The sequence below is a fragment of the Piliocolobus tephrosceles genome, chromosome 15 (assembly GCF_002776525.5).
Source record: "Piliocolobus tephrosceles isolate RC106 chromosome 15, ASM277652v3, whole genome shotgun sequence".
In the NCBI taxonomy this organism is placed as follows: domain Eukaryota; kingdom Metazoa; phylum Chordata; class Mammalia; order Primates; family Cercopithecidae; genus Piliocolobus; species Piliocolobus tephrosceles.
In genome coordinates, this window is record NC_045448.1 from 104977037 (window position 1) to 104989129 (window position 12093).

Here is a 12093-nt window from a genome sequence, read left to right on the forward strand (position 1 = left end):
AAGTATCTTCATGTTGTGATTACAACAATAAAGGCTATTATGTAACAACGTGGCGTCTTCAAAGCGACCCTGCCAAGGAGAAAGTGGTCCTTATGGACGGATACTTTCCTGTTGGAAGGCCCTCAATAACAATTGTACATATGCATACAGAATACAGGATATTATTTCTATATTCGTAGAAAATTGCTTTCTCATGTAACTCCAGCGCTGTACGTGGGATAGGATACCGGCCCTCCGTTTACAAATACCCAGGTGCAATGCTGCGCGGGCACTCAAAGGACAGAAGTTAGTGTCTGTGCCCTGTGGGAGCTGGCCACGAATCCCGAAAACGCCGTGGCGCAGTGCTCCTTCCCGCGAACCTGCGTGGGCTGTGGTTCTCTGTTGCTCCCGACATAGGAATGTCAGTTCATATGCCTCCCCTTCTCCACTAGATGTCACTGTAAATCAATTGCTTAAAGAGAGAACCCGGGTGTTTGGCGCATCTTCACACAGTGCCGGGGTTTGAAGCCCGGGCAGTGCCTGCACTTGTGTCCTTCCCGACTGGGGAGCCCCCAGGCGGGGCAGGTGCGGGGACTCGCTGTGCACGGAGCGACGCGCTGTCCCAATGGCAACCTAGGCCCCGCGACCCGGCCACGAAGCGAGGAGGTGGCCAAGGCCGTGCGGGCGGGCGGCGCAGTACGTGGGCGGGCCCGCGCCACGCTCCCCTCCGCCCGGGTAGCGAGACGGTCACGTGCCGCCCAGGCGCTGCCCGCTGCGGGCGGCTGCAGAACAAGAGGGCGGGGCCGGGGAGGGGAGGAACACGGTGGCCCACGCCGGGCTCCGTGGTGCCACGCCCGAGGCTGGGGTCGCCCGGGGCCGGAGGAAGCAGGGCGCGTGCGCCGCGCGGCTGTGAGCACGAGCGGGGCCAGGGAGGGGGCGTGGGCGGGGCCAGGGAGCGCGCGCGGGACGCTTATAGGGGGCGTGGCTGCGGCGCGCGCGGCAGCCAGAGGGGGAGGGGCGGAGAGCCGCCGCGGAACGCGCGCGGGGTTGGTTGCCGTGAGCGTGGCAGAGCGTGGACCGCGGCGCGGCGGTGGGTCTGCCTTTCCCCGGTCCTCTTCCCTGGTCCCTGGCGGGGGCACTGGCGGCGGCGGGGCCGGGGTCCGCAAGGCCGGAGGAGGCGGCCGGGCCCGGGCATGGTGGTCTGGGGCAACGCGGAAGGTGAGCGACCCCCGGGCCGGCGGCGGGTGGGGGAGGGGCGGGACCGGACACGCGTCGCCCGGAGGCGCCGCAGACCCGAGCGGCAGCGGCCGGAGCGCGGCCGGCCTGAGGTGGGGCGGGGGAGGGGCGCTTCGCCCGGCCCCGGCCCGCGGCCGTCCTCTCGCGGCCTGAGCTGCCCGCGGCGCCCTCCTCTCGTGCCTGCAGCCGCCGGGTTATGTAACGTGTGACCTCCCCTTCCCTTTCGTCATGGCGCGGCCAGCCCCGCGCCGCCCCCGGCTCCATGGCCGCCCCGCGCCGACCCCTGGCGTTGCGGCCCTTCCCCCCGCGCTCCCCACGTCCCGCTGGCCCGGTCAGACCGCGCCGCAAACTCCTTCCTCCTGCGCCGGCGCCTCGGCCGGCCATTCAGTTCCGCGCCATTCATTCGCGCGCGCGTTCGGGCGTTCGTTCCACAAGCGTTTGTAGAATGTGGACCCGGCCGAGCCGCCGCTCCCACCCGCACTCCAGCCGCAGCGTTTCCCCGCACCCTGGCCCCGACGCCCGCGGTGCATCCCGGAACCGGTCGGAGCGTCCGAAGGCGGTTGCTGCTCCCTTGTTTTTCCTGGCCGCTTGTCTGTTCCCTTAATACGCAGGGCGCCGTTCCCCAACTGTCCTTCCGAGCGCCCGTTGCCCGCTTCCGTACTGTTACAGTGATGCCGCTCTGGGTTTCGCTGCTCTTCCTACCTACTCCCAATTTGTAAAGAAATAATCTCACATAACACTCCTGAATGTATTGCCCCGTAAAATAAATTGCAGGTGATATACGTCTGCTAATTCACTTTATCTCCACGTTTTCTCACGCCATGTAGTAAGTAGAAATGGTTTCATTTAGGTGAAAATAATGCAGACTAGCCCATAGCACAACAAGGTCCTGTAACTGTTAAGGACTTAATGTAACAGTCTGTAATTCTATGTATCTGTCTGGTCTTTTCTCTGGACTTGACACTTTAGTCTCCGAGAATAAGCCATTTCCTGTTTAGGTAGGGTAGGACCAACCATAACCTTGGTTCTTTCTATGGAGTGCTGTATATAGCCAGTAAGCCTCTGGGAACCATCTATCTGTCCGCCAACCTTTCACACATACCCTTGGGTTTGCCCGTGCAGGCACAAGTGCTGCGTGTTCCCTGCCTTCCTGTTTTGGACCCTTAAGAAGTCACCTAAAGTTCCTCTTCTTCCAGGAATCATTCTCTGGTATACAAGGCTCTCTTACATTCAATTCTGAGGCTATTTGCCCCCTTTACTGTGTTAGGATTATCTTTTTGGCCCTGTCTTTTCTTATTTTGTAGGACCTTTGAGGGTAGAGTCTGTACCAAACTCCTGTCTTTTGTTGTGGAACCTTAACCGCTATTTTATGGTAAACAGTACATATTTAATATTTTTTCTAAAAATGGGAATTGCTCTTTTAGGATTACTTTCTAGGAAGTCTCAAGTAGAACATAATTTTTAAAAAATAATGTGCTTGAATATATAAGATCACTACACTTATAAGATTCCCCCACTCCCAGCTTCAAAACTCTGGTTCTACATAAGAGAATTAAAGAAATCTTGTCCTCACCAGCAACAAACTGGTCGTTATTCGTAAGAAGTTGCAATGACTACGTATAATATATATTTGAAAGCACTTTCTTTGATAGCAGCTGTAATGGAAAGACAGGAACTTCACAGATGGAGGTTAGATTTCTGGCCCTGCAAATTGTTAGCTGGTGACTGTAGACAAGTTACTAGGATCTCTGATTTTTTCTCGTTTGTAGAATGAAGATAACATTTCCCACCTTGGGTAGCTGAGAATTAATTGAGTTCTTAAATGTGAGACATCTAGTGACACCATGGTACTCAGGAGGTGCTCAGTAAATACATACTCCCTTTGATAGACCAGTTTATTGCAGTTCACAATCTAGAATGAGCCAGGATGTGCTAGAGACAACGCGTGAGAGGAAAGGTAATCAGAAGAGGTGACAGGTACCTCTTCTCTCCAAATAAGTGAACAAGTCCTACACTAAAGAGCATTGTGGCTCTTTCTGCTTTTCAAGAATGTATGGGTGTGTGTATGTGGCATATTACTAATCATAGGGTATGTTAACTTTTTTTTTTTTTTTTTTTTTTTGTGAGACGAAGTCTCTCTCTGTCGCCCAGGCTGGAGTGCAGTGGCCGGATCTCAGCCCACTGCAAGCTCCGCCCCCCGGGTTTACGCCATTCTTTTGCCTCAGCCTCCCAAGTAGCTGGGACTACAGGCGCCCGCCACCTCGCCCGGCTAGTTTTTTGTATTTTTTTTAGTAGAGACGGGGTTTCACCGTATTAGCCAGGATGGTCTCGATCTCCTGACCTCGTGATCCGCCCGTCTCGGCCTCCCAAAGTGCTGGGATTGCAGGCTTGAGCCACCGCGCCCGGTCTAAACAACGTTTAAAAATGAAAAGTTTTTTTCTGTTACTGTAATAGCACCAACTGAAACGTTAACATGGACATTAAAAAAGAATCTTATTTTTTTCCAAAAGCAAGTCAGGAGAGGAGATGGGAAAAGGAATATTAAAAAGGCTCTTTAGAGGCAATTAGGTTGCAGGCTCTTCTGTTAGCATCTACTTATAAACAGTACATGAATCCTAGTCTAAGTTCCATTATCTCTTGGTTGGACTGTTGCCATAGTGCCTTTACTGGTTTCTTTATTTGTCTTGCTCCCTGACTGTTCCCTAGGGATTCCCCTTGACAACCAGAGGGATCTTTTTAAAAATGTAAATCAGATTGTCACTTTCTTGCTTAATGTCCTCCAGAAGCTTCCTGTTAACACTTACATTTGAATCTTAGCCCTTAGCACATCCCATCAGGGTATAGCATGTTTTGGCAACTTCCAGCTTACCTCTTATTAGGTGACAGACTTTCAGCAACCTACTCCAGTCCCATAGTCCTTTTGCCGGTTCTTGAACAAAGTGTTTCTACCTTGGGATGTTATACTTAACTATTCTCTTAGCATGACCCCTTCCTCTAAGTGGTCATGGCTCTTTACATCTTGTGTTTCTGCTCAAATGTCATCGCCTCAGAGAGGCCTTTTCTGATTCTAAAATAGGAATCAGCCCCTTCTTTTATAATCTTTTATTTTTTATTCTCTTTTTCTCTGTAGTATTTATTACTGGGTGAAGATACACTGTTTTTTTCACTTACTTAGTTATTTCTCCGTTTAGACTTGTTTGCTGCCAGCCCTCTTCTCAATAAGAGAGCAGAGGCCTTGTCTGACTTGTACACAGCTCTATCCCCAGTGTTTAGAACTGCGCCTGGTACATAGTAGGCTGTCAATAAAACTTGTTGAGTAAATGAATAGTATAGTTGATTTGAATATTGGTTCTGGAATCAGACAGCTTAGGTCACAATTCTCTGGCTCCTACCATTTACTGATTGTGAGACCGTGAGCAAATTAATAACTTGGTGGTGCCTCAGTTCTGCTCATCTGTAAGATGACTATGATAATACCGACCTCACAGGATTATGGTGAGTAATAATTGAGTTAATATATGTAAAGTGCTTAGAATAGGGTAATTTTAGACCTTCTAAGAACTATTTGAAATTAGCTTGTTCACTTAGGATTTTGTATTTTGGCATGAGATAAAGTTGGATTAATTGAATTTTTTTCTTTTTTTTTAATTTTTTGAGACAGGGTCTTACTCTGTTGCCCAAGCTGGAATGCAGTGGTGTGATCACAGCTCACTGCAGCCTCAACCTCCTGGGTTCAAGCCAGCCTCCTGCCTCAGACGCTCGAGTAGCTGTCACTACAGGCGTGTGTCACCATGCCTGACTAGTTTTTTAATGTTTTGTAAAGGTGGGGTCCTACTCTGTTGCCCAGGCTGGTCTCAAACTCTTGGGCTACAGTGATCCTCCTGCCTCATCCTCCCAAAGTGGTGGGATTACAAGTGTGAGCCACTGTGTCTGGTTAAATTTTTTGTGTATTACTTTAGTGCTGAATTTGTGTTCGCTACCAAAATTATATTTATGGAACTCCTTTAAAAAATACATTTTGTGGATGTCTAGAACAAATTAAAAAATAAACTGCTGAGAATAGTGACTGGTGTTTGGTCTTAATGTGTAAGTCAGGTTTTTTTAGTCTTCAATCTGTAGAAGATGCTAAGAGTGATTATCTCAACAACTGCCCACCAAAGTGGCTTTTATATAGTTCCCTTTGAAGTTCAGCTGAGATCCGATTGTGGTGATGAAAGGACTTGCTAGAGGCTTCCTGTCTTCAGACAGGGAAAGTCCTTGAAGACCCAGTTGAAATATGAGTCTCGTAGTATTTAGGAAGGAAATTTTTTATCATCTTTAGTTGTGTTCAGTTTCCCCCTTCTTTCAATGGGTTTTTCCCCTCAAATTGTGTTTGGTTATTAATTGGAACTTAACCCAGCTGTGCTTTGTATCTTTCTGTTCTTTTCATAATATGATTTATTTTTCTTTAGCAGTTACAGAAATAGGAGAAAGAATTGATGGAGACAGTGACTTTGTAATAATAGATACTTTGAGCTAATACAACTTGAATTATTCTCATAAACTAAAATTCTGCCTGTGGTAATTGAATTGCATAATACCAGTTGTTTTAAATTCCCTTGTCCTTAGTAAAATGCTTCTTTGTAGGCTTGTTGTTTTATTTCTCAGTCTGAACTTTAACAAGCAATAGGATCCTAAACCCTAGGCCTAAATTTTTTTTTTAAAGGTCAGAGGGCTGCTGCTTTGGGTAACATTTCTTCCAAAATTTATTCATTGTAAGTTATTAAATATTTACTGTGTGCTAGGCTCTTTGCTAAGTGCAGTGTCTTATTTAATATCTACAGCTACCATATAAGGTTGGCACCTTATAAAGAAACAGATTTAGAGAGATGTTGTTACTTGGCTGGTTGCACAAGAAAGGAGCCAAGATTTCAGGCTAGTTCCTGAGGTCATACCCAGTCTGCTGTGAGGCATGTTAAAAATGATAAGGTTTTTGTTTGGAAGCTTGCCGTTACAATTTATCACATTATTTGTGAGTGTGTGTAACTACTGGCAGCTTAATCGTTATGGCCAATGTTTTGATTTTTGTTTTTTTTTTTTTAGATTTAACTACTACTATACTTAAATGCCTATAAGTGTGAAATGTTTTAATAGGATGATGACTTGCATCATAATTAATGTTTTTCTCACTCACATTTAAAAGTCATTATAAATAAGTCAAAGAATTGTGTCTTGGTGCTTCAGCTTTGTAAATAGTTTGAAAAGGTTTTGCATCTAATAGGTTAGACTTAAGAAAACATAAACGTCTAAGTTTGCTTAAGGCTAAATTGGAGGTAGCAAGTCAATATTTAATGAAAGCTCCTAGTGATGTGTTCCTGCTGATTATGGGGCAATTTTTTTTTTAAGCTTCTATCTTAGGTTCTGGGGTACATATATATGAATGTTTGTTATATAGATAAACTCATGTCATGGGGGTTTGTTATACAGATTGTTGAGTCACTCAGGTATGAAGCCTGATACACAATAGTTACTTTTTCTGCTCCTTTCCATCCTCCCACCCTCCATGTTCAAGTAGACTCCAGTGCCTGTTGCTCCCTTCTTTGCATTCGTGAGTTCTCATCATTCGGCTGCCACTTCCAAGTGAGAACATGTGGTGTTTGGTGTTCTGTTCCTGTGTTCGTTTGCTAAGGATAATAGTCTACATATCTGATCTTTACCTAGATCGCCTTCAGTAAGGAGGAACACGTAGGTGGGATGCTTTTACATACATTTTAATGGTTTCTGACATTTCCTTGCAAGGCTTTTTTAATTTGTAAGAATATCTAAATTACGAGTTACTGGCTTCTCAACGCCTCAGAATGTCGGGGTGGAAAGAATCTTACAGATTCAGTAGGCCATGCTGTTGTATCTTACTGGAGGAAAGTGAGACCCCGAGGGTCATTTGCCTGCTAAAGAGGAGAAATAAGACAAGAGCCTAGGTTTCCCCCCCAAGGCCTTTTTTCCCCCTGCCACACTAAACTGTTCCCTGCATTACTGAGGGAAAGACCAGCAACACTTGGTGTCTCATATTCAAGAGGGCAGAAAATAAAATGATAAGTTCTTGTAAAATTATGATTTAAAGTCTTGATTTTATCATTGGAACATAGTAGAAAAAAATTTTGTCCTCTATTATAATGCAGTTGAAAGTGATGCATTCTCATGTGGGCAGGTAACTGCCTTGTCTACGTAGGATGCTTTGAGAAACCTTTTAAAGACCAGTCGGGTCCCGTGACTTTGTGCTTAAATTAAAATATTAGGTAGTGATGGGCAAGAAAAGTTGGTTGTGATGGGAGTAGTTCGTATTCAAACTCATATCTGATTAAGCAAAGTGTTGCTTACTGACCTCAGTCATTCCTGATCATACCCAAGGCTAAAATGAACTTTTTGGAGGTTTAGTCACAAAATAATGGCTGCATCTTACATTCTGTAAGCTCTGTCGTTTCTACATTTGCGATTTCTAGGAATGGACTTAATGCATTCTTTTTTTTTTTTTTTTTTTTTTTTTTTTTTTTTGAGACGGAGTCTTGCTCTGTCGCCCGGGCTGGAGTGCTGTGGCCGAATCTCAGCTCACTGCAAGCTCCGCCTCCCGGGTTTACGCCATTCTCCTGCCTCAGCCTCCGGAGTAGCTGGGACTACAGGCGCCCGCCACCTCGCCCGGCTAGTTTTTTGTATTTTTAGTAGAGACGGGGTTTCACCGTGTTAGCCAGGATGGTCTTGATCTCCTGACCTCGTGATCCGCCCGTCTCGGCCTCCCAAAGTGCTGGGATTACAGGCTTGAGCCACCGCGCCCGGCCGGACTTAATGCATTCTTATCTTTTAGGCACTGGTCTGAATTAGGTAGTTGAAACTCTTCCTTAGATATTTTGTTCTTGTAATTGGTTTTCATTAAGTTCTGTATTTTACTTTTATAAATTCAGTTTCTTGATGACTCCTTAGCTGTTTATTTTAAGCCTTTTTTTTTTTAAAGCCATTTAATCTGGACAGTCCTGAACTTTTAAAAATATTTTAACAATTTCTTCTTCAATATTTTAAGGAGCCTAACACTTTTTTTTTTTTTTTTTTTTTGATGGAGTTTTGCTCTTGTCACCCAGGCTGGAGTGCAGTGGTGTGATCTCGGCTCACTGCAACCTCCTCCTCCCGGGTTCAAGCCATTCTCCTGCCTCAGCCTCCCGAGTGGTTGAGATTACAGGTGCCTGCCACCACGCCCAGCTGAGTTTAGTATTTTTAGTAGAGATGGGATTTCACCATGTTGGCCAGGCTGGTCTCGAACTCCTGACCTCAGGCAATCCCACCTGTCTCGGCCTCCCAAAGTGTAAATTTTTTAATACAGAATTTTTTCCCATGATAATAATCTCAGTGTCATTCCAATTTTAGTACATGTACAGCCAAAGCAAACACAACGCTTTATATCTTAAAGAGTGCTTTACCTAACTTTTTTTCTCATTTAATTCTCTTAAGAGTCCTGGGAAGAGAGGTAAGGCAGCGTATCCTGTACACTTGCTTAAAACTTAGAAAGTAAGGTTTAAACTTCTTAGTATGATATATTCAAGGCCTTTTGTTATATTTTTCCACCTACCTTAGTGTGTAGTGTCATTTGGGCACCCGTTACCCAGAGTTAGGTAAGGCATGGTAAGTTAAGGATATAGTCTACAAGACTCTCCTCACTTCGTATATTAGCTACAAACTCTACAAACTTGCAGGTTGTCCACACTCTGACCAACTGGCTACCACTTTGGCAGTTCCCACTACACCTCATGTTTGATAATTTGTTAGAATGACTCACAGACGTCAGACAAGTGCTGTTCTTGGAATTATAGTTATTTTTTTAAAGATACAAATCAGGACCAGACAATTAAAGAGACATATAGAACAAGATCTGGGAGGGTCCCAAATGTGAAGCTTCCACGTCCTCAGGACGTGTCATCCTTCCGTACATCAGTGAATGATTGCCAACCAGGAAGCCTCACTTACTCTACAGCGTCTGGAGTTTTGGGGGGAATTTTATTACATAGGTGCGATTGGACTCAGTCCCCAGCCCCCTTCTCCCTGGAGGTCAGGTTGTTAGGCTGGTGTCAGCTTGCTCAAAGCCCCAACCCACTATTCACATGGTTGTTGGCATTTCTAACATGGCCAACCCCCATCCTGAAACTAGGGGCCTACTGGGAGTCACCCTGTTAACAGAAACTCAATTGTGGGCCAAGAAGGACCCATTATGGATTCATGGATAGCAAAGACACTCCTATCAGCTGGGAGACTCCAAGAGTAGAGTTTTCCAGGAATCAGACAATGGCCAAATTTTTTTGTTTTTGTTTGTTTAGGGACAGGGTCTTACTGTGTCACAGTGGTGCTATCATAGCTCACTGTACCCTCCAGCTTTCGGGCCACAGTGATCCTCCTGCCTCAGCCTCCCCAGTAGGTAGGAATACAGGCATGCATCATCGCACCTGGCTAATTTAAATATTTTGTGTGTGTGTGTGTGTGTAGGGATCTCCCTATGTTGCCCAGGCTGGCTTCAGACTCCTGGCCTAAAGTGATCTTCCTGCCTTGGCCTCCCAGAGTGCTGGTATTACAGGCATGAGCCGCTGTGCCTGGGCCTCAAATTCTTTATTACACAATGCTGGCTAAATAAGTGAGAACAGATACTTGCTCAATTTGTGACAGCTAAAACTAGTGGTAGTGATAGTAACCGAGTTACCTCTGTTGTATTAAAAATTGGAACAGGTTGCATTTGAATATATATAGAATATATATATTCGAATATATATATATTCGAATATATATATATTGCCTTCTGTTGAGAATTGCTACATAACATTTTATTGATACAATAGAATTTAAAACTTGGGTTATTCACTTGAGTTAAATGTTTTAATTACATAAATTTTGTTGTAGCTTGGGTTATAAACTACATATTTGATACTTTAAAGCTTAATAATTGGCTGTAAAAAGTTTGAATTTTGGTATTGCTCTTGAGTTTACTTTTAGATGTGCGTAATTATTCATTAGTTATTTGGAAGAAAAAATATGAAGTGAGATTTTCATGGGTGGGGTGGAGGCGTTGATAATCTGTGCTAGGGTTGTAAAATGTTTCAGTAACTTGAGTCAGTTACTAACACTTCAGGTGTACTGTGTTGGAGGTTAATATTCTTTGCGTATTGTTTATGCCTAATCTTGTTTCAGATTGTCACTCAAAGATTATATTAAATTATCTTGGAACTCACTGTTTCTCAGAGATTATAGTGTGCTAAATTATTACATTGAATAAGACTTCTGGTGTCTTGAAGAATGTAGCATGTTGTAGTGTTATGTTTTTGTTTTTTTAAAAGTATATAATTTTAAATATATTATTGGTGTAAGCAAGGGAAGATTCCAGAAGCAGTGACAACTTCTCCTTTTATGTTTACTTGCAATTATATTTAATAGAAGGATTTGTGAGAAAAGGGATTTATGAATGCTGGAACTGATAGCAGGTCCAGAAAAGAAGAGTTTGACTATATTTTTGAAATGCAGTTGCTCTGAGGGATTTGTTTTTAGTTATGTATCATTGTTTATGCCATTTACCTTGTGAGTTCAGAGATCTAATGACTTGTGTGGGTGGAATGCACAAGGTGAGGACTTTAGCTAAGATTTATAGGTTATGGTGTAGGCTAGGCTCAGGAGCCAGACCCTCTCCCACCCAATTTACACTTGCTTAAAACTTAGAAAGTAAACTTTCTTAGTTTAAACTTCTTAGTATGATATATTCAAGGCCTTTGTTATATTTTTCCACCTACCTTAGTTGGTCTACCTCTACATCTGGCCATGTTCCTACATACCAGTAAATTCTAGAATGTTGTCCTAAACATCTTTTTGTATTTTTCTTTTTATTTTTTATGAAGCAGGGTCTTGCTGTATAGTCTAGGCCTGAGTGCAGTGACGTGATGACGGCTCACTGCAGTCTTAACCTCCCAGGCTCAAGCAGTTCTCCCATCTCAGTCCCCCAAGTAGCCGTGACCACGAACGTGCACCACCATGACTGGCTAATTAAAGAACTTTTTTTTGTGGAGACAGGGAGGGTCTCACTTTGTTGCCCAGGCTGGTCTCGAACTCCTGGGCTTGAGCAGTCCTCCTGCCTTAATGTCCCAAAGTGCTGAGATACAGGTGTGAGCCACTGCGCTCGGCCCTTTTATGTTTTTGATTACGCATTTTTTTCTTCCTGAAATCTTTACCTTCATGTCACCCCTTCCCACCTACCTTCTATCCCATAAAATCCTACTGATTGTTCTTAGTTTAGATCTACCTCTCAGTGATGCTTTCTTGGGTGTCTTCTCGAACATGAGATTTATAGCTGTTTTCTCTGTGCATTTATTTCATTACATTAGTGCCTATAATGCAGGATCTTTTATTAGTATTATTATTTTTACTTTTTTGGTCTTGCTGTGTCTCCCAGGCCAAGTGCAGGCCAGGCTCAAGTGCAGGCCAGGCTCAAGCGATCCTCCCATCTCAGCCTCCTGACTACAGGTGTGTGCCACCGTGCCTGGCTCTTTTTATTATTATTATTTTTTTTAGGGATGAGGTCTTGCTATGTTGCTCACGCTGGTCTCACGCAAGAGATCTTCCCACCTTGGCCTCCAAAAATGCTGGGATTACAGATCTCATATTATAGTTGTATGCAAATCTCTGATACCCTTGGATTGTGGTTTATACTCATTTTACTCACCTTGAAAACTGAAGATGATAGTAAATGCTAAGTGAATGGAGAAACAACATTAGCTCAGACCTGGAATTTGGGGTAAGGGGAAGTGGGGGGCAGGACAGGAGAGATTTTGTCATCTGTAGTCTTTTTTCTTTTCTTTTCTTTTTTTTTTTTTTTTTGAGACA

General features: G+C 44.3%; 1 protein-coding gene across 9 annotated transcripts in view; it reads left to right on the forward strand.

Annotated features, from left to right (window-relative positions):
- The first annotated feature begins 827 nt into the window (after positions 1–827).
- Positions 828–12093, forward strand: part of REV1 (REV1 DNA directed polymerase) — an 88194-nt gene continuing 76928 nt past the window's right edge. For 4 of the 9 annotated variants that reach the window (XR_002731474.1, XM_023211390.1, XM_023211393.1 and 1 more), the window contains exon 1: positions 963–1197. The gene's annotated coding sequence lies outside the window, so the exon portion shown is untranslated. Of the gene's footprint in view, positions 889–962; positions 1198–12093 lie in introns of those variants that run through there. The other 5 variants (XM_023211397.2, XM_023211394.2, XM_023211392.2 and 2 more) reach the window with 3 other exon arrangements.